The 23,297-nt window shown below is 46.9% G+C and overlaps 1 protein-coding gene across 15 annotated transcripts in view; it reads right to left on the reverse strand.

Annotated features, from left to right (window-relative positions):
• Positions 1–23,297, reverse strand: part of Greb1 (growth regulating estrogen receptor binding 1) — a 152,685-nt gene that overhangs the window by 84,278 nt on the left and 45,110 nt on the right. For 13 of the 15 annotated variants that reach the window (XM_063262293.1, XM_063262292.1, XM_063262295.1 and 10 more), the window contains one exon: positions 4,741–4,839. The exons of the other annotated variants lie outside the window; for them this stretch is intronic. The gene's annotated coding sequence lies outside the window, so the exon portion shown is untranslated. The remainder of the gene's footprint in view (positions 1–4,740; positions 4,840–23,297) is intronic. 15 annotated transcript variants of the gene reach the window in all.

The following is a 23,297-nucleotide window of genomic DNA, read 5'->3' on the forward strand; positions in this document are numbered from 1 at the left end:
CCCTGCTGGCAGGAAACGGGGGCATTCGAATGTATATTCCCTGGTCTGCCTTGCAGGAACTCATGAACTCCACAGGTGCTATGGAGGAAAAGTGGGGGGGGGGGGCAGGGAAGGTGGCTGGTGACCAAGCTACAAGCCCTTCCTCCCCTGAGCCTGTGAGGAAACTACATCGATCTACTGCGCCCTTTGCGGACATCTGTTCATAGAAGGTCAGGGTGATTCTTTGCAGATCTTTGAGTGCTCTCGAAAAGAATGACAAAAAGAGCAGCTTTTCATTCTGGCCGGAGTGAACAGTGAATGGAATCACAAAACCAAGAAGACGTCACTGGAAAGCCTGCTCTCCCGGGGCCAGCAAATCAGACTCTTAAATCAGACTCAGTATCTTAAGTCTCCTTAGCCTGCCCTTTGTGATAGCTCTGACCGTGGCTTTTGTATCCACCCTGCATAAAACAAATCATTGACCCCCTTCTTAGACACCATGGCAAAGAGTCCCAAGGACACAATTAAGTGTGCTTCTTTCTAATTATATACCACCCCCCACCTTACAAAAGGCTAATACCCTCGGCTAATCTGCTTATCCCAGCCAATGCTGTCATAAATAAACAAGAGCCAACACAAACCTCTTCAACCCCAAAGTCAAATCCACCATACCTTAGAGAAAGCTGGTCACTTCAGGCAGCCCCTAAACCGAGCTAAGAGCAGGTTGCAAATCCCCATTAAGGGCAGGCAGGAAGCACAAAGTGGCTCGCCCTCCTTTGATCTGCCTGGGAGAACAGGACACAGGGCAGGACAGGGTGGGCTGCTCCCTTCCACTCTGATGCATGGCAGGAAGCCCGGGGAGCCGAGGGTCGACCTGACACCATAGCTAAGGAGCCCTGACACCGAATGGTATCTGCAGCCACGTAGCACCGCAACCACTCCCCACAGAAAAGAAAGGGGACTTGGCAGTTTGGAGCTCCATCTGCCCGCTCCTGCAGGGTCAATATTCTCAGAACCGAAGCACTTATGGGTCACAGCGCTCTCCCTGCAGGTACATAACGGCCTGTTGATCAAATTGCAGGCAGTTCCACCGGTCTTTTTGCAACAACATAGACGTTTCTGTCCTTGGGAGCACGAAGCCGAGTACGCTAGCGTGGAGAACAGACGGTAGCCGCCAGAGCTCAGCTATGCAGGGCAGTAGCGTGAACCGGAAGCAACCAGTGTCCCTCAGAGTCACCAGCTTCTAAACACAGGGCGCGCCCCGGCACCGGGAACTCCCTTGAGAATCACAAGGTGCATAGCTTTTATTTATTTACGCTTGTGCAGGTGTGTCTATATAGGTGTGCTCATATGACAAGGCAATCGTGGGGAGATCTGGGGACAAACCACACCTGGCTTCTACATGGGTGCCAGGGATCTGGACTCAGATCGTCAGTCTTACACTGTAAGTGCTTGCGCCCACTGAGCATCCCCCTGGTCCTAAGGGACATACATCAACTCGTTCATTCGCACCGTTTTGGTTTTACCGCTGTGCAAACCTCTGAGCAAGCCCCAGCTGGTATTTACAGTCATCTGTGCATTTCTTCTACGAATCCAGGACTCTAGATTGTAACCTAACTGCACAAGGAAGGAAGGGAAGTGAGACAACTCTACTTGTGGTGGGCAACTTTAACCTTGATCTGCTTACAATGATAACTTACTTGAATACATGTTGGGAATTTCAATGCCAACATAGAATTTTTTTACCTATGTGACAAGATCTAAAAGTTGAATTTTTCTTAATATTGCTCGAGTCAGCAAAGGCTGTTACTAGATGTTTCGAAATGCCATCCCCCAAAGTACCAGGTACCACAGGGTGGAATTAAGACATGCACACACCTGCATACCCCGTTACCCCCAGCCCTACCTAAACCGGGGACATAGGAAAGGTGACATTCTGACCACACATCCTAGGGTTCTTGTCAACTATGGAGCAGCGCCCCCTGGTGGTTCTGCTTGGTGCAATTCCGGGAGCCCTGAGGCAGCTTTGTGGGGTCTCTGTCCTCATCATTGTCCTTCAAAGGAGGTTGGAGAAAAACCTCCACACATAATGCACCTGTGACCTTCTGCCAGAGCACTGCTGGTGCTGCTGTGAAACCGGGGAGGCTAAAGAAACATCCAAGAAGGAGGATCTCAGGTAACCTACAACACCCACGTACAATGTAAGCTGTGCACGAAGGCATTGCAAATAACCTCCTAAGCTGTAACATTCAGCAAGAGGATGATTTGTGGGCTGAGGCTATGTCTCATGGGTAGAAGGCTTAGCTAGAAGCCATGAGTTCAGTCCCCATACAAGGATACAAAGAAGGAGAGAGAGAGGGAGGGAGGGAGGGGGGGAGGGAGGGAGGGGGGAGGAAAGGGGAGAGAGGAAGGGAAGAAAACACAAAAGGTTTAACACTGCTACTGTGGAACTGGACTGTGGCTTAGTGGCTAAGAGCACTTGCTACTCAGGACCCAGGTTCGATTCTCAGCATCAACGGGGTAGCATTCGACTACCTGTAACTCCAGTTACAGGGGAATCTAATGTCCTCCTCTGGCCTCTGTGGGCATCACAGGGAAATAGTGCATAGACATAAGACATAACATAACGATTCCATAGCTGTATACAGTGTCCTTTAAATTAATATATATGTGTTTGGGTATATAGTATACTATAGTCTGATTGACATAGTGTCTCAGTTGTAACACAGGGATGATTAAACAGCAGTTTGTACACCATGTGCTCCAGATCCACGACAGGGTTTGTGCTTTATTTACTGGACGTTCAACCTTGAGCAAGTTAACTATAAACCTGAAAAAGAGACTGTTTTTTAGGGACTGTGTGGATTCAGTAAGTTACTATGCACAGAGTGCTTACAGCAGTTCCTGGTACATTACAACACCAGGCAGAGCAGGGGTAAAGCCATAACTATCATCAGTGAGTTCTTGGCCTGCGGATATGCAAAACTCATAAAGGCACTGACAGAAAACTGCAGTCGCCTCTACACAGAAGATTTCAAGTGTTTGTAGGGGTTTCTAATTTTTGTTCTAATCAGTTAACACTTTTTAAAAAAAGATTTATTCATTTATTATATATAAGTACACTGTAGCTGTCCTCAGACACACCAGAAGAGGGCATCGGATCTCTTTACAGATGGTTGTGAGCCACCACGTGGTTGCTGGGAATTGAACTCAGGACCTCTGGAAGAGCAGTCGGGTGCTCTTAACCGCTGAGCCATCTCTCCAGCCCCCAGTTAACACTTTTTTAAGATTTATTTATATGAGAATACTGTAACTGTCTTCAGACACACCAGAAGAGGGCATTGTATCCCATTACAGATGGTTGTGAGCCACCACGTGGTTGCCGGGAATTGAACTCAGGACCTCTGGAAGAGCAGTCGGTGCTCCTAACCACTGAACCATCTGTCCAGCCCTGCAGTTAACTTTTAAGTTGGTTTACATTAGCCTACAAAGAAATTTAGCAAAGCTGACAGGGTTTTGCTTCTCCCTCCCTATAAAAATAGACTTGTGACCTGTATCAGGAAGGGAGGCATGGGGGGGGGGTGACAGCAAGGCAGGAGAAAGCCCCCCTCAACATTGCCACCACTGTGTAGTGCTACTGAGGGTGCAGTGTGAATTGTCCTCCTGATTTAAATCTCTCCCTTCTCCATCTCAAATGCTCCCTGCCCTGGAAAAGCCCCTTCCACGTAAACATAACACTAAGGTCATGGGCACAGCCATCACACCAGCCGCTACCACATTAGCTTTTATTTTTCCCTCCCAACCACAAAGTCTAGCAGTAATGACCTTCAAGGCACACCACAGTCTCTGCTTATTCAACAGAATGCTCCAGAAACCAATGATAACCACCATCAACAAATAAGCATGCCTTGAGTTTGACTAAACGTGTCCCTGAGCAATTTACAGGTCACTCTAGGACACGAAGCTCCACGGGAACACGCTCAGGGAGATGCTGCCACCCAGCACCTATTGGACGCTTCCTGAAGATGGCAGCTGCAGTCCCTTGCTGTATGCTCACCCTGCTCTGCTGTAAAGCCCTTACTGTCTACTCAAAATACGAACCCCTACTATTATTTAATACCCAGCTCAAGTACCACTTCCAGAGCATGGTGGACCTGCTTCCAGCACTGAACAGAACTCCCTCCCCCACCTCCTTCCTTCACAGCCCTACTATTCCTGGTATAGCCTGCTACACATGTTCTGCTCTCTCAGAACACTCAGTCTGTGTGCTTGGCTGTCTCCCCCAACATGGAGGGATCCACAGGAGAGTGTGCATGTGTCCATCCCACGCCAATCGAAGTGCCGGGGAATACAAGAGAACTGTGCATGTGCTTGGCCGCTGAGCTCCAGCCTCACATGACAAAGAGTGTGCGGAAGAGCTCATTTGCAGTGGGTGCCTTTCACTGGGAAAGGAAAAGGAAAAGGAGATGGGGAAAGGAGGAGCAAAGAGCTCAACGCAACAACAAAAATAACAACAAAGCATGAACACTTCAAATACCCATATTTAGGAAAAATATTATAAGCCTACAACTTTATTGGGCATAGAGAGTTAAGAAGAGCTGGTGCAAGCTTTGGGGGTGCTCGTGGAAGTCGAGGCTCTAGTTTGCCCGTCCAGCTAGACTGCTCAGAGCCTTCCCTCGAATTAGTGAATTCCAGAATTCTGGGGCTCAAGGTGGGAAAGAAAGTATTCAAACCATATTAATCAATAAACAGACTATTTACCTTTCATTTATATAGAGCTCGATCAACTGTCATCCTGTGGGCTAGGTGCCAGGATCAAAGAGCAGAGAGAGCTGTCCCTCCTTCTAGAAATGTAGCCAACTGAAAGACATTAGCAAACGGAAACTTAAACATCTGGTCTGACAATGAATTTCCACCATCACACCCACCATAGCTGACCCCGCCTGAAATCAGCATTAAAAAAAGATCTGGTTTTAGGACCCATGGGATAGCTCAAGGCATAAGGCTGATTGCTGCCAGGCCTGAAGACCTGAGTTCAATCCCCAATGACCCGCATGGTAGGAGGGAACCAATTTCCACACTTGTCTGCTGGCTTTTATATGTCTGCTGTGACCCATGTGCACATCACTCCAAGACACACACACACACACACACACACACACACACACACACAAATAAATTGCAATGAAACAAGTTCTTTTTTTGAGACAGGGTCTTACTCGCCGTGGCTGGCCTGGAACTCACAATGTAGATCTCACAAAGGCATGAGCCATTTCCTTTTCTCCTTCTTTCCCAGTAAAAGGCACCCACTGCAAGTAAGCTCTTCCAAATACTCTTTGTCATGTGAGTCTGGAGCTCAGGGGCCAACAACTTGCACAGATCTCCTTTATTCCCAGGCACTTTGATTGACATGGGATAGACACATGTACACTCTTTTGCGGATCCCTCCATGTTAAGGGAGACAGCCAAGCACACAGTGTAGAAAGCAGAACATGCAGCCACTATGTAGACCTCACAAAGGCATGAATATGTGCTTATTCAAAATAAATGGGTAGATGGGCAGGTGGGAAGGTGGATGGACAGACGGACAGACAGACAGATATATTGACTGATAGATAGGCAGGCATGATGAACTGATAGATACAAGATGATCCAATCTGTATATTTTTAAGCTTTTAAATGGGCACAATTTTGAAATACAAAGCAAGTGGACCTACACAGCACCTCGCTGGGCTGAGCTACATAGAAACACACAAACCATGCATGCACCGACACACTTCAAGACCCACCAGCTACTCCAGCCAGCATCTAGTTATAAGATCTGCCCTGCATGTGGGGTATTAGAACTTTCCACGGATTTCTACAGCTCCTTTCTTCCTCTTACCACAGTAACACAGGCTACTTCCAGTGGTCACCTACATGTGTATGACTCCACCAAATTTACCTGTGCCCTTCAAGGTAGCACTTTGTATTCACCGTGAGGTTTGTGACTTTTGTTTTTTTAACTATTTTCACATGTGTAAGACATGCTACCCTTTTAATTAGTATTTTCTCTTTTTAAAATGTGCCGCTGATGTGTTTGAGAGCTGTGTCCTTAACCCCTTCCCAATAAACACAGGTTTTTATCACAGTCTCCCATGGTGGGATGATTTCTTAAGAAGGCATGTTGTATTATAAGCATAAACGACTGTATATCTGTATCCCCCACCCCCGCTTGGAGTAAGAAAGTCTATCTGTATTTCTGTATACGAGATAAAAGTACAGTGCTTGCCTGGCATACAGAGCTCTGGGTTCGAGCCCCAGCACAGCAGAAGTCAAATACAGTTATGTGTCCATGATCCCAGCACCCTAGAGGCAAGAGGGTGAGGAGTTCAACACCATCTTTGATGCTACACAGCACGTTTAAGGCCAGTCTGACAGATATGAGATATTTAAAAAAAACAAACTTGGAAGTTTCTGATTTATGCATCTATGTGAAGGACAGAGGGTAGACCTGGATGACAGCATGCTGGTATTGGCTTTAATAACACAAACAAACCAACGAGGGCTGGAGAGATGGCTCAGAGGTTAAGAGCACTGACTGCTCTACCAGAAATCCTGAGTTCAAATCCCAGCAACCACATGGTGGCTCACGACCATCTGTAATGGGATCTGATGTCCTCTTCTGGTGTGTCTGAGACAGCAACAGTGTACTCATATATATAAATAAAATTTAAAAACGAACAAAGAAACAAGGACTCCACATAAACTCCACCTCACACACTTCTACCCTAACCTGAGAACTTTCCACACCTGCTTGGCTCTCTGTTCTGACTCTCTTCTGGAAGCAGGACTGATACTTGAGGTTTGGTTCTACGAAAAGAAGGCTCTGAAGCCCCTTCTCACGTGGTCTCTTTCCTCCGTCAAAGACAAAATAAAAGTTCAGACCTCACAGTGAACTGTCCGCCCCTGGCATAGGTTTATTCTATTACAGGAAAATAGAGTCTCCAGGGACATCTGGGCCTGGGTTCCAGTCCCAGCCCACCCACTGTCACCTTGTGAACCATGGCAGACCCCATGCCCCGCCCTCCGGCCTCCTTGGCAGGACATGAAGATAATGATGCTTTATGGGGACTCTGTGGGGATTAAGTAGAATGACGTACTCGGCAGTGGTTGCCGTCAGTGTTTGTCCTTTCCTTAAAGGTTAATTAAATGTGTATGAGTCGTTTGCCCTCATGTATGTCTGTGCACCACTCGTGTATACCTGGTGCCCATGCTGGCCAGAAGAGGGTTTTGGAACCCCCTGGTACTGGAGTTACAGATCGCTGTGAGCCTGGAGTTACAGATGACTGCAACCACTGAGCCATCCCTCCAGGCCCTGGCCATCATTTTAAATGAAGATTATAAATACCCCTGCCAGTCATAAACACATTTCCTCATCTGTCTCGTGTTCTCTGCCTATGTTGAACCTTCTGTCTTTTGAACCTAGAACTTAAAAACTGGGTCACTGGCAGGCGAAGGAACCTTTGAACTGTTGGGACCCACTCTGGGTCCACATCAGCCAATCTCTCTCCTTAAGGTCTTTTTCTTCCACTGGCGTTTGAATTTCTTTCTCACTTACTCTCCCTCTGGTAAACATTTTAGGGGTACCTGATATGCAGTGGGGATGAGTGGCCACTCCCCAGAGTCTTCGTTTTCCTCAGCAAAACGAGGACTAAAAAAACTCCCAGAAGACTGTTGAGCTGAAGAGTTTTAAAAGACAGTGGGATCCTACCAAACCCTTCACAAACCCTGTCACGTCCTAAATGCTCTGCAAAGGCAATTTACATGGCAACAGTCTCTAATGAGCCACATCCCTGTCTCGCCTGATCTCCAGCATCGGCAATGTGACTCTGTTGGTACCCACTAAGCTTGTACACAGCTTACTACTTGGATGCACCATCCCCCTCCTCCTACAAACCCAGACGGGCTCTGGCAAGCATCCCTGGCTGTAAAACAATGAGTCTGATTGTGAACACTCACCACGGAAGAGGCTGGGGCTGCCTAGGTGACTCAGCACTGCCAGCTGCCACAATTAGAAGCATTCCAGGCAGTTCTGGGTCAGAATGACCCATCGGCCACGGTTTTGTTGTTGTGTTGTGTTTTGGTTTGGTTTTTTTTTTTTTTTTTTTTTTGTTCCCCCACTGATACAGTCTGTGGTGGATCTTCCAACAACAGCTTAAGAAGAGATAAGGATTCGGTGCCTTTCGCTCAAAACAATAATGTTATGAACTCTGCCCTTGAGACACAGGTCCCAGTCAAGGAAATCATGAACGTTTTTATGTCTCTGGCTGCAACTGACCATGAGTATAATTTTCAGAGACCCCCACCCCCACCCCCGCCACCGAGCGCACCACAATTTCTCAATAACAATTTCTTGCAAGAGATTTTACCCATCACCCGGCATAGAGCACACATAAATAGCAGGAGTGTCTCTAAAGAAGGTCTCCTAGGTTCTCCTAGAGGCAGCAGTAAGGGGGGGGAGGGGTTGGGGGGATGGAGTGACCCTGAATATCAGATCCTTGCCAAAACTTTCCAAGGGGAAAAAATTAACATTTTCCACATTATTCTTGCTAGTGTTAACTCATTACCACTGTTGGCTGCTGCACATTTAAGGTGAGATCCTCAAACAGCAAAATTCGTGAAATAGAAGTAGTACCAGAGAGTGTGCCCTCCGGTCGAAAGCCACAGCACTCACACCTTTAGCCCATTATGTAATTGTTTAGCTGTTTGTTGGAGACACATCTTATTAGCCCAGGCTAGCCTCAAACTCACCATATGGTTGACCTTAAACTCCTGATCCTCCCTCTTCCAAGTACCACCATGTTCTCTCGTTCATTAATATACAGGGCAAAAACAGCTGGAAGAAAATATTCTAAAATGTGAACATGGTATATTTAGTGAAGCAAAATTATGGGCACTTTTATTTCTCCTCCCTAATGTGTGTATCCTCTGACTTTATTTGATTTTACTTGTGCAAAAGATCACGAGCAATTTTTTCAAAAAACATTTTTCCTGGGCTGGAGCGGTTAAGAGCACCCGACTGCTCTTCCAGAGATCCTGCGCTCAATTCCCAGCAACCACATGGTGGCTCACAACCATCTGTAAAGAGATCCGATGCCCTCTTCTGGTGTATCTGAAGACAGCTGCAGTGTACTTATATATAATAAATGAATAAATAAATCTTTAAAAAAAACATTTTTCCTGTGTCTGAGTGTCTTGCTTACATGTATGTATGTATATGTGTGTTACATGTATGCCTAATGCATGCAGAGGCCAGAAGAGGGCATCAGACCCCCTGGAACTAGAATTAAAGGTGGCTCGTACTACGTAAGTGCCAGGGACAAACCCTGGTCCTTTGAAAGAGCAGCACACACTCTAACCACTTAGCCATCTCTCTGGCCCCAATCACAGGTAATTTTTATAAGTTGCACACATGGCCACGGGGAGATCTATAAGGAGCCACATGGGAATCAGGGCACCATGTGAGCTGTCTGCTAAGTCAGTAAGAGGTGACCAGAGACGCCTGCTTACCCTTCACACGAGGCCACCTGAGTTATGCTTCCCGTAGCTGGCAGCCGCAGGACAGACAGATAACCCAGCCTATAGTGTCTCTGACCCAAGACAGCTAGGGCAGCCTTTACCTCACAGACACCGGGCTCCCCAGACCTTCCTGGCCAACCCCAGTTCTTCCTCCTCCAAGTAACTCTCACTTTAACTCCTTCCTTCCTTCTCTGTTTGTGTGTGTGTACATGCTCATTGTGTGCACCTGTGTGTTCACGTGTGTGCAAGTGCACATGAAGGTCAGAGGCCAATGTCAGGTGTCTTCCTCAATCACTTTTTACCTTAGTTTTTGAAAGAAGGCTTTCAATGACCCTAGAGCTCACTGATTCAGCAAGACTTGGGGGCCCATGAACCCTGGGGATCCTGCTGTCTCTGACTCCCCAGTGCTGGGACTACAGACAAGCATCACCACCACATGTGGCTTTCCTGTAGACGTCGGGACCAAACTCATGTCATCATGCCTCCAGAACAAGCACTTTACTAACTGAGCCATCTCCTGACCCTCTAAACTCTTTGTTTTTTTTTTAAATAGTGTGTGTTCTATTTAAATAGATGCAAGGCGTATTTGTACAGATGGATGTTGCAAAGACTTAGTGGCTTGGTGTACAATGAAGGTCTGGTCCCCACCAGCAAACACCCTCACATGCTTTACCGAGTCCATCATCCCAAGTGATCAAGAACCCAAACTTTATGCTATTTTTTTTTAAAACAGATTCTCCCTATGTAGTCTTGGCTGGTCTATAGCTCACTCTGTAGATCAGGCTGGCCTTGAACTCACAGAGATCCACCTTAGCTCTGCCTCCCCAGTGCTGGGAATAAAGTCATGAGCCACATGCCCAGCCTGAATTGTGTCTTATTTGTCCCTTGTCATCCTTCTTATGCACCACATGGTTTTCATTGTAACTCATTTAATTCTTAGCTTAAAATTTAACATAGACTTAATCTGATTTTTTTTTCTGGTTTGCAAAGGTCAACTTTAATATGTATAGGAATGCCTGAGGTGTCTTGTTAAAATTGTTCCAGTAGATCTAAGCTAGAGCTGAAAACATCATTTCTTTCCTTTAAACAATCTCTTAGGTAGAGAGAGGCATATGGGTATCCCAGCACCCTGGGGACCAGGTCCTGTGGGGGTCAGAGGTCAGCTTTCAGGAGTTGACTCTGGACTTGCACCTTATTGAGGTCTCTCTTGTCTCTGCCATACCGTGTACACAAGCTTCCAGTCAACCTCCTGTCTCTGCCTTCCAACTCGCAGTAGCAGGCTAGGGCTACAGTCATACAACACAACATCTGGATTTTATATGGTTTCTGGGGACTGATGGAAACTAATTCTTCACCCTGCTTGGTTCCTGGATGGCTTCTGCAAAGTTGTGTGGCGGTCCTTTTAATTTTATAAGATTTATTTTTTTTCTTATTTCATGTACGTGCATGTTTTGCCTGTACACACACATACATACATACATACATACACACACACACACACACACACACACACTCACTCACTCACATACACACACACACGTATGCATGCAATGCCCACAGAAGACGGCATCACATTCCCCCAGAACTGGAGTGTCAGAAGGTTATGAGCTCCCTTGTGGTGCTGGGAACAGAGCCCAGGGGCAACCAGCATCTTCAATCACTTAGCCACTCCTGCTCTTTCTGAATACTCACTCTTTCAGGACAAACACGTACACACAGGAAAGTGCCTCTCTCCTTGTTCAATCTTTTCAATGGCCTAATAAGATAGGTATTTATGCCTACTTTTTGATGCTTTTTGTTTGTTTCAACTTTTTTTTTGTCTGTTTGTTTTATTGTTGCTGCCTGTTGAAATGGGAACCCACTCTGTAGAAAGGACTATCCTGGGGCTGGAGAGATTGGCTCAGTGGTTAAGAGCACTGGCTGCTCTTCCAGAGGTCCTGAGTTCAATTCCCAGCAACCACATGGTGGCTCAGAACCATCTGTAATGGGATCTGATGCCCTCTTCTGGTGTGTCTGAAGACAGCTACAGTATACTCACATGCATGAAATAAATAAACATAAAAAAAAAGGACTAGCCTGAAACTCAGCATATAACCTAGGCTGCCTTCTAACTTACCAGCCTCCTGTGTCAGCCTCCTAAGAGCTGGGGGTCCCAGACCTGAGCCACCCCATGCATCTCTATTAACACAACTCTAAGTAAGAAAACTTTGTTTAACTTATAGACTTATTGGTGATGCTGGGGATTGAACCCAGAGTCTTGCACATGCTAAGCAAGTACTCTGCCACTGAGCTATATCTCTGGCTAGAAAAATAACACCTTGGTGTACATATATCAGTTCATAAAAGTATTCGAAGTCCAGATTTCTCCCAGGACATACAAACTCTGTACATCTAAATGCTCCTTGTAGGTTTTTCACACAGTGAAAGGCTGAAAATCGCTCTTCAGTCCAAGCCCCTTGGTTTTATAATAGGAAACAGTACTATGTCAGAGGCAGAGAATAGAGCATTGAATTCCAGGAATTCACCACTTTCGGCTAGGCTGTCTGTAGTTTGTAAACTGCCATCTGGGATACATTAGGAAAGTGTTCTCCCATAAGAAACTTCTGTGTGTGTGAATTTGGAGTTGATGCAAAGGAGTGACAAGCCTGCATCCTATCAGAACAGTGTCCACCGGGATTTCCGTAATGTGTTTTTCAGACACAGAGCAAAAACCTTTAATTCAGGACCCTTGCCCAACAAACACAGCAAGCTCCAGGCTTGTCCAATACGGCCTCTGTGCACCACTTTCCTGACCTATATAGCTGGAGAAAGAACTGGCGTTACAACCCAAGACAACCGTCCTTGAGATTGCGTGCTGGTTCCACACAATCTCACACAACAGAAAGGAGATTAGCCTTCATAAAAGCTAAAGGGAAGGGAAATTATGGGCTGGAGGGACTGGTAGACCCTATAGCAGTTTAGGATGCCGTATTAACAGAACAATAGAGGGAGTAGGCTTTAGCTTTAGGGACTGGGGATACATCCTCCTGGGTCAACCTGTCCATTTCCTTGGAGCAGCCATCTCACCAATGACCTCTATTCGGTTTCTGTCATCCCACAAATGACGAACTCCAGCTACGCCAAGAGGCATGCTGTTCACCAATACCTGAGCTCCACTCTGCACTCGAGTTTCACAAGATTCTTTCAACTCCGTGAAGCCCCAGGAGGGGCAGGTCCCCCAAGAGTGATGACCTCATCTCATCACAAGAAGCAGAAGTCTGTGTAAGAACAGTCGGCAGAAGTCTTGGCCAAGGGCTCATGCAACTCAAGAGAGGCCGTCATTCTAAAAGGAAATACGCAGGAATCATGGGCACACCCTACACACTTGTTAAAATGTGCAGTACTAAATCCTTAGCGTGCTGTCAGGCTGAGGGTAGGGAAACACTCCCTTACGGGTAGTCAGGCCAGGTTGCACAGAATGAGAACCTAGTCCTGGTAGCTTAACCTCCGAGCTCTGTCCTGCAATGACTTCAATGAGCAAAGCGCCTTCAGCCATTTGCAGACAGGCGACTGCTTCCTGCTCCAGACCAGGAGGAGGAGTAAGGGCAAAGGATAAAAGCAAGAAAGACTCCATACCAGAAAACAACTGCTTTGCCAGAAGCCCTACCCAGTGGCTTCTGCTGACAAAGCAGTGGCCAGAAGCCTCACGGCCACTTCAACCCCCAAAGGTGCTTCGCTGGGCACTTTCTGTGCTAATACAGACAGGGCTCAAGATGGAGGAGTGGGCAATACAGGCGGCCTTGGTGCCCAGTGTCTGTTCAGCCCATGTCCAAGGGGATGAGTGATGTGTTTTGGAAAGCACGACATGAGAAGCCACGATAAGACCAAACAGACCAAGGCCAAACCCGTCCCAGACTTGGAGGTCGCGCTGACCCTTCTGGGAGAAGAGGATGTTCAGACAGGCTGCTCGCAGCACCGTGTATGAGCACAGTTTGTGAGCCTGCAGAGGTGGCTCATTCCAGCTCATGAGCACAGCACAAAGCCTGTCCGCACAGGACACTCCTGCCTGGGTGTCACACATCACCTCACTCCATCACCACATAATCCCAGCTGGCAAAGAGGAGAAAGAGTGAGGGCTCACACAAGGTCACCCGGGTAGGAAGCACGAGATGAACCTGCTATGCTCCCACACCAAGCCTTCTCTTGTTCAGTTTCATCTTGAGAGACCGGACACGGCCCTGCCTCCCATTCTGTTTATACCAGAGTTGAGACAGACTGAGCTTCCACTCCAGCAATCCTGGGAGGCAGGATGACTGGCCTCTCTGACAGTGGCTTTGCCCTGCAGACCCTCAGAGCCCTCTGCTTGCCCTGGCACTTCATCACCATGGTCTCTAGGTGGCACCGCTAGGTCTGTTAGGTCTGGTCTAACTGAAAGCAGTCCTAGCTCATCCAAAACGCCCCCTCAGAGCTCAAATACAGAGGCTTACGAAGCCTGTTCTGCAAGACGTTCTCCACTGGTGTCCATCACAGGGCTCCTTCTCATTAGAACTGATGTTAACACATAAGAGGTCAGTTTAAACGTCTAATTTTAGGGCTGACGAGGAGCTCAGTGGGCAGGGTTCTTACCATGCAGGCATGAGTTCAATCCCCAGCACTAGATGGAGACACGTGGATCTCTGGAACAGGCTAGACAAGCAGCCTAGCAGGAGTCTGGGAGAACCGGTCCCCGCAAACATCTCATTATACTAATAATATGTTGGCATGGGCTGGACCTTCAACTTGGGAACTGACAAAGCTTGTCTGACCTCCTGGCTTCTCCAGTGCCTCTAGGCACTGATATGACCTGCTGTAAGCCACGCAGTTAGTGTGGTTAAGAGAGTGCAGCAATCATCTGGTCCCTCCTGACAAAGACAACCAATGACCTGTCATCAAAAAGACGAGCTAGGGTTGACAAAATGGTCAAGTGGGTAAAGGCATTTGCCACCAAGCCTGAAAACCTGAGTTTAATTCTTGGGACCTACTCAATCCCAGAGTGAACTAGCGCTCTCTCTCTCTCTCTCTCTCTCTCTCTCTCTCTCTCTCTCTCTCCACGCACGCACGCACAAAGTAAATAAATAATTTTTATTGAAAATAGATTCTTCTCTCATAAATACATCCCAACCACAGTTTCCTTCCCTCCATTCCTCCTAGCTGTCCCCTCACCTTCCTTCCCCCCAGATCTACTCCCTCTCCATTTCCTCTTCAGAACAGAACAGAGCAGGCCTCAAAGAGGCAACAGACGAACAAGAAACAATAAGACAAGAGAAGCTGGACAAGGCCACCCAGAAGGAGGAAAAGAGTCCCAAGAGCAGGCAAAAGAGTCAGAGACACACCAGCTCCCACTTGGGAGTCCGGCAAAAACACTAAGCTAACAGCCATAACACACCCATAGAACCTGCCACAGGCCCATGCAGGCCTGTGCTTGCTGTTTTAGTCTCTGTGAGCCTATGTGAGCCCTGCTTAGCTGGTTCACTAATAAGCATGTTCTCCTGGTGTCCACCATCACCTCTGAATCCTATAGTCACACACACACACACACACACACACACAGAGAGAGAGAGAGAGAGAGACAGATTTTCTTACAAAAAAGATAAAACTTCTGAGGGCATTTTGTATGCAAAAATTCACAGTCTTATATTTTATGAATATTCTTTCCCGTTTCATCTCTTTCTGTATTAGAACTAGAATGGACTGCCCTTGCAAGTCCTGTTCAAAGTGACACCAATTATCACCAGTGGTGTGGTGTTTTGGCAGAGAAAGGGTAGACCTGGACTAGATTACCCTGCTCAGACCCAGCCATCTCTAATTGTCCCCTAACGCTGCTGCTCAGCCAAGCTGTGTCCTGTTAGATATCCTGGCCATAGCTTTGGAACTCTAGTGTCTAGGCATGATGAGAAACCCCTAGGAGCAGCCAAGTTTACCTTTAAAGAAAAATTACTATGGTTGTATACCAAAGAATAAGTTTGATATAGTATTTCCTAGTTTGTTTTAGATAGTCTTACTTGGTATTCCAGGCTGTCCCAGAAATCACTTTGAGGCCCATGCAGGCCTCAGGTGGCCATCATCCACAATGATCCACCTGCCTTAGCCTCCTGAGAGCTAGGATATATGCAGGAGCCATCACTCCTGATAGGTGGCTGTTGCTGGTGCTGCTGTTGTTTTGTTGTTGTTGTTGTTGTTGTTGTTGTTGTTGTTGTTGTTGTTGTTGATGATGATGATGATGATGATGATGATGATGATGATATAGTTGATGGTGGTTGTAGGACTTTTTGGTGGGGTGAGAAGATTGAGACAGGGTCTTACTATATAACTCTTTTATTGATTTGATACTTATTCTGGTAACTGAAGCTGGTTTCAAATTGACAGCAATCCTCTAGCCTTGGCCTCCCAAATAATAAAGTTACAGGTATAAGACACTACACCCACCAGCCTAATACATTTCCACTTTCGATGATTATAAAGTTACAAATTTCCTCCTGAATGGATCTTCATATTTCTACCAACCTTGACATCAGAAACCTGTGCTAGTGAGGCCACTTCCTTTTGTAGGTTCTCCATCATAAAAGAGGGTAAATGGCAGTAATTTAATGGGCATGTGTCAGTTTGTTAGAGCTATAGGCTCTTTAGTTCTTTCGTTCATGAAGGATGGGCAATAAAACACCTCCTGAAAATGAATGATCAAAAAAGAAAGCAAACTACTGCTTGGGAAATTCTCTAGTTCCATGAAGTCCCAGTTCCCTTCTGTTGTTCCTAAATACATCAGTCCTAGTTCTCCAGTGTCACAGAAATAAGAATTATGAGCAAGCATGGGCTGGAGAAAAACTAGTATATGAAACAGGGTGGAAGACTGGGGAGATGCTTCACACTTACTGTGCAAGTATGACGACCTGAGTTTGAATCCCTGGCTCCCATGGAAAAGCTGGAACCCCAGCACTGAAAGGTAACGAGATGAGGACCCCTGGAACTTGATGGCCAATCTATATGGAGTATCAAGCCTCAGGTTCAGTAACAGATGATGTGACAGGGCACTAAGGCAGAGAATGACAGAGCAAGACACTCAAAATTCTCCTCTCACTTCCACAACCAAACACACACAGAGGCACATGCACACATGCACACAGATACACACACACACACACACACACACACACACACACAGCACAGCACACAAGCACACAATGGTCAGTCTAAGAACCTCTATGTAAATATAAATGTCACGCACTTTACGGCTGTCGTGAATACCCAGGTGGGCACAGTGGCTACTTCACAACAGGGTTACCGGTAAAGAAACTGGCAGGAAAAATAATGATATAACCAAAACTTTGATTGGTTGCAAACCCTTCAGTATCTTCTCTACCATCAGTCACACGGAAACAAGGCACACAGCCGAAATGTCAAGGAACAACCACTTAAAATAGCATATTGTCCAAGTATCCAAAAGGTTCTAACAGCATGGTATGACAGATAATTTATAAGAGTCTGCAGGGAGACATGACCTTTTGGGTATTTCTAAAACCAGAAGCAAATAGCGAGGAAAAAAAAAAAGGATCATGAAGTTTTTAGAGAAAGTACTCAGTCACTGAGCCAAGTCGTAGTAAGCAAGAAAACTGTCTGTGATGCAGACTTAACAGTGGGCTAATAAGTATGTTACAATTCATCAGAAGTCACAGTAAAAGGTTCCTCACTATTTTATACACACATTGCCTTAGTATGCGATTTCTGTGACAATGGCCATGGTACCTCCAAGAGGACAGTGACCCTTAGGAGTTGCAGAAGGACCCAATAGTCCCTGAACATTCACAGGTACTCACACATCTGTCCTCTCCACTAACTCCCCTGAGAACACATCACGGAGGAGATTACTCTAGAGGTTGGGAACTCCATCGTTAGTCTCTCAGCTTGATCAACAGAGCCTGTCTGTCGCAAACTATGAACCAGCAGAGTGGCTTCCCCCATCAATCAAGTGCATTTCCAACCCCCACTGATTACAGAGATACAAAGAGCCAAAGAGTCGTTTAGAGAGGCTCCTCGGGCCAGATGGAGAGGGCAGTGGGCAGGTCAAGGTCAGAGATCTAAAGTAATACCTGCCCCAAGGTCCTCGAGTTTGTCCCAGGAACCAAGTTACTAAGTGGATGAACCAACCACTGAGCTAACAGTATGAAGAGTCCCCTAGTCCACCAGACTTTCAAGGGATGGCCCCTCCTCTCTGCTTCCCTCACTCTTAATATGCCACTCAGTCTTGAGTCAAGAAGGCATTAATAATGGGCTAAACTATAAAATTCTCCTGTTGGAATTCTTATCCCCAGAATACAAGCTTCTTGGAAGCACAGTCAGTGTAGACAAAATTAGATATGAGGTTATAGTGAAGTAACATGGACCCCTTGCTCCAATATGACTGGCAACCTTATTTTAAAAGGGAACTTTGAATTTTTAAATTATATATAATATAAACTTTAACATATATCTTATATTATATATATACATATATATAGACAGATAGAGAGAGAGAGAGAGAAAGAGAGAGAGAGAGAGAGAGAGAGAGAGAGAGAGAGAGAGAGAGAGAGAGAGAGAATGGGTTTAGAAGCCACAGAAGCCACAAGAGGGCATTGGATCCCCTGGAGCTGAAGTTAAAAGTGGTCATGTGCTACCAATGTCCTGGGAATTGAACCCAGGTCCTCTGGAAGGGCAGAAAGTGCTCTTAGCAACTGAACCATCTCTCCAGCATCTATAAAGGAACTTTTAGGCAGACACATGAGGAGAGAGAACCATGTGAAGACTAGAGTTAATGCTCCCATGGCCAAGTAATCCTAGAAGCCAGGAGAAAGGCTTAGAGCTTACATGTCCCTAAAACCTACAGAGAGACTTGTCCTGGATAACAACGTCACAGGGGCTGCCCATCTCTTGAACTCAGAAAGGATAGATGAACAGTGTCCACACCCCCGCCTATAATGACTGGATGTGACAGGCAGCCTTAACAACCCTCTGCTAAGGGTATCTGGGTTGTTGTCATTGGTGGGCCATGTTAGACAGTGAGGGTTGATCACTGAAGTGGGGAGGAGAGGACTGGGTGCTCATGGAATTCGTGGGAAGGGACTACACAAGGAGTTAAAGGAATCCTGAAGGTTAGGCCCCAGCATGGTGGTGGGGGCAGGAGCATGTCCCTGCAAAGCTGTCGCCCAAGTCCTTCTAGCTCTTAGACCTCGTAGCTACAGCGTGTGGCTGACTTCAAACATCTCAAAGAAAACCTGATTCTATTCAAACAAAGGCATCCGACCCAGCTAGGAGGTGGCAGTGACAAAAGGCAGCCCACACAGCAGGTTGTGGCACAAGAACAAGATGGCTCCAGATGGTGGTGACTGAATGACCTCAAAGAGCCTTAGACTATCGTTGCTGGGAGATCAAGGGCAGGGCAAGTGTGGCCTTGTAATAGGAACCACCACAATGTGACCCCATTCTATACTTGCATAACCTCACTCAGATAATCCTGGGCCTACTGCCTGCACCTTCTATAAACATGGGCAAGAAAGAAAAAAACCACTTAGAAACGCAGACAGGGTCAGGTTGCCCATGGTGCACATTAAGGAACTTGGACTTGATCTAGCAGGTATAAGAGAATGGGCCCTCTTCTCCTCTTCTACATTCCTATTGTTCCTAGGCAGGAAGACTCCCTTCCCCAAAGCAAAACGCTAGGTTCCTGCCCTCTCCACACCTCACTAAGGAGGCAGAGGGTCCTGTCTCCACAGAAAAAGGCAGCCATGCCTCCTCTTCCAGAGGAAAAACCTCTAGTCAGACACTTCCCAGGTCTGGGAGCTGTCCTCCCCCTTGCAGTTGGGAAACCTCTACTTAGGTAAGCCCCCAGCTGCTCTACCCAAAGCTCTGGGTAGGCGCATTAGCAAGTCCATTTGGCCCTCCCACATAGTCTCAGCAGGGAAAAATAGGAGACTCTCAGCTCCAGTTTACAAGGCTGGGGCTTGGAGAGGGAATGGGAAGATGATTTTCTAGTTCCCACACACCCCTCCTCTTCCCCCAACTTCTCTCACTCCCAAAAGAAACCGTGGCAGAGTTTGAGGACCCTGCATGACAAGACCAGATTTGTGTTCTAGAAAGTATTCTGGGGCTGCAGGGACCTTAATACGTCCCATGGAAGCACCCTGGTAGGAGCCCCAGCTAAGGGCCCTGCCAGGGTCAGAGAGAGAGAGAGAGAGAGAGAGAGAGAGAGAGAGAATACGCTGCCTCTCCCAGTAAGGCAACACACACACACACACACACACACACACACACACACACGCGCGCGCAACTGGTGAGAAAATCCCTAACACTTGACAATTACCTGCCTATGATGTCCTGGGGACCCCCAGCAGGAAACTAGAAATCTAACTCCACTCCAGGGAGCTGGCACAAGTCACCGACAGTTTTGTTCCCATTACTGGGCTGTCTACACAGTTCCAATTTAATGCCAGGTTCAGGTTTGCGGAAGTCCCTTTGAAAATGAAATACTGGGTCCCAGTAAGGCTTTCCCTAGCTGCATTCCAAAGTCTTCTGAGGCTAAATCAGTCTTAGTGGGCAGCTCCACGTGGGCCTCTCCTTCACAAAGCCCAGGGAAGGGGAAAGAATTCCTCTGCCTCTGGGGAGTCTGAATGTGTCACAAACTCCTAACGGGTTGGATCAAGCATATTATCAAAGAACACCGCCTTCTCAGAGAAGTATGCTGTCACCTTCTGTTCCCAGAAGAAGGCAAGTGAGTGATCACTCTGGCCACAGAACATTTGCCTGGTCCTTTCGACAGAATCCCTCCTGGGAGACACAGGAGGAGACAGGGATTCGGCCACCTTGAAGCTACCAAGTCAATGGCCCCTTCCCTCCCTCCATACTCAAGCCCCCATGGAGAGCCACATGTCATACTGGGATTCCAGCTGAGGGAGGGCCAGATGGTGCTGCCACCATCGCCACAGGAGGGTACAGAGGAAGCAGGACAGGAGTCAGAGCTGCCTCACTCAAGCCTATACCATTCAGGACAGGAAATAAGTTTAAAAACCTGATTTCTCCTTGAAGTATCTCAGGTTTGGAACAAGTAATGTCTTCCAGTCATCACAATCATTCATTCTCTTCTATTCATAAGGTTTCCCCCTCACCCCTATGAGTTCTTCGTGAGCACAGTCTGTGTCAGATTTGACCTGTTCCCTCCGGTTGTCCCTACTGATACTGTATCCTATTTAAAAAAAAACAAAAACAAAAACGTGAGTGGGTAGGCAGATGGATGAATAGATATTGACTAGCTGACTTGATGAATGGGCACGTGGGCACATAGATGGATGGATAATAAGTGGCGGGGTGGGTGAGTGAGTGGATCCGTGGGTGAGTGGTCAGATGGTTGGATGGATGAACAGTGGGTGAGTCAGCAGGTGAATAGGTGGATAGACGGATGGATGGATGGATGGATGGATGGATGGACGGACGGACGGACGGACGGGTGGGTGGGTGGATGGACGGATGACAGATGGATGAGCATGTGGGAGGGTAGATGAATGGGTTCAACAATGGCCCTCAAGTGTCTATCGTATGCCAAGCACAGCATGAATCCGAGGGATGTAGAGATAGATGGTACCTGCACCCCACTTCAAAGGCACTCATAGAGTAACAAGGGGAAACACCACTGACAAACCTGTGCATGGAAAGTCATACAACATGGAGGAGGGAGCAAAGGACTCAACACGGAGGAAAGCTACACAGGCTGAGCCACAAAGACTGTGCAAGTGCTCTTTGGTCCTTGGAGGTTGTTGTGCACTTTCCTGAGCCTTCGGGGTCATTCCTTTGGTTGTAATCTCCAGTTCTTTACCACTAACAAGCCTTCTGCAGTCAAGACCCATCCTCTTTATCTTCCCCAAACAGTAACCAAGAGGCATAGAAATCCAAGGACACCACACCAACAATAGCAGCAGTAATACTGCATGACATGGTGATACGGGTTGACAAAGGGTGCGGGAGGGATGTGGGATTTGGAGTCACGGTCTCTCAGCCAGTGAAGTCCAGGCTCAACAATGCCATCTCTGACTTGGAGAAACTATTTTCTCTGACCCTGAGTACTTGTGCACATGGAGGTTTTGGGAGGCTACAATATAACAGCACTGTTTAAAGGATTCAAAGATATCACATCATGAGACCTTGTCTCAAAAGCTAAGTTTCAAATATTGGATGTGATGGCACACGCGCACGCGCGCGCGCGCGCGCGCGCGCACACACACACACACACACACACACACACACACACTCCAAGGCAGACACAAGCAGATCTCTGTGAGTTGGAGGCCAGCCTGGCTTACATATTGAGTTCCAGGCTATCCAAGGTGTCATAGTGAGATTCTGTCTATACATACATACATACATACATACATACATACATACATACATACATACATACATACACACACACATATTCTGTGGGAATTACATACAAACAAACCACACACACACACACACACACACACACACACACACACTTGGCTTCTGTGTTAATCTAAGCCTATATCTCCCTCCCTGGGTTTGAGGACATCATTTACTTCCCACTGCCTTTGGCATATGGGTCACTTCCATCTCATCTGACCCAGTATCCTAGTCAAAGGACTCCCTACTCTCACCCCACCTGTCTTGCCATCCTCCTTTAGATTGTGAGTTCCCTTACAGATGAACCCAGGCTATACTCATTATCTACAACCCTAAGGCTCAGTTCAGCACTTGCCAGAGTAGTATCACTCAGAAATCACTGGCTGAGAGGCTGGGGGCCGTGTGTGTGTGTGTGTGTGTGTGTGTGTGTGTGTGTGTGTGTGTGTGACACTGTAGTCATTTGTTTGTATATAATTCCGGTTATGTATGTATGTATGTATGTATGTATGTATGTATGTATCTCAGTTGGGCAGAATGCTTGCCTGACACACATGAAACCCTGGGTTGAACCCCTAGCACTGCATAAACCTGGCATGATGGTGTACACTGGTAATCCTAGGACAGAAATGTAGAAGCAGGAAGGTCAGAAGTTTAAGATCTTTCTGAGCTATATAACAAGTCTAAGACCAGTCTGGGATGCATGAGTTCTGGGAGGGACCGAGGGAGGGCTGCATGCACTACTGCGCTAAATGAAACATCAGCGTGATGGCTCTCCCACCTCCCCCCCGCCAGGTAAGGGAGGCTACAAATACCAAGCCAGGATGTCCTCAGTCAACATCTAAGTTTTTTTGATACACAAAAGACCAAAACCTGGGAATAGTACAGCATGAACACTTGGCATGAAATGGATGTGAATTATTTCAAGGAAGCCACTGTTCTTACATTTCTTAGGCAGGAGTAAGAACTAACAATGATCTAAAAATGACCAGGAAATGGGACGTTCTTGTTCACTGAAACATTTGGGAGTCGGAAGAAACTCCCAGGGTTGGGGATTTAGCTCAGTGGTAGAGCGCTTGCCTAGCAAGTGCAAGGCCCTGGGTTTGGTCCTCAGCTCCTGAAAAAAAAAAAAAAAAAAAGATGAAGAAGAAGAAGAAGAAACTCCCAACCACAAGGGAACCAGGGAGAGCTTCCTGGAGGATGTGGCCTTGAAGGACTTTGAAGGCAGCTCAGGGACAATGAACTCCAGCTGGTGAGAGCGGCCCCAGACCCAGCCTCCAATTCCAATGGCAAACTCTAAAGGCAGACAGGGGTCGTCCTCAATCCTGGGATCAAAACACACCCCACCAAGATGATGGGGG

The sequence above is a fragment of the Rattus norvegicus genome, chromosome 6, assembly GCF_036323735.1.
Source record: "Rattus norvegicus strain BN/NHsdMcwi chromosome 6, GRCr8, whole genome shotgun sequence".
NCBI lineage: Eukaryota > Metazoa > Chordata > Mammalia > Rodentia > Muridae > Rattus > Rattus norvegicus.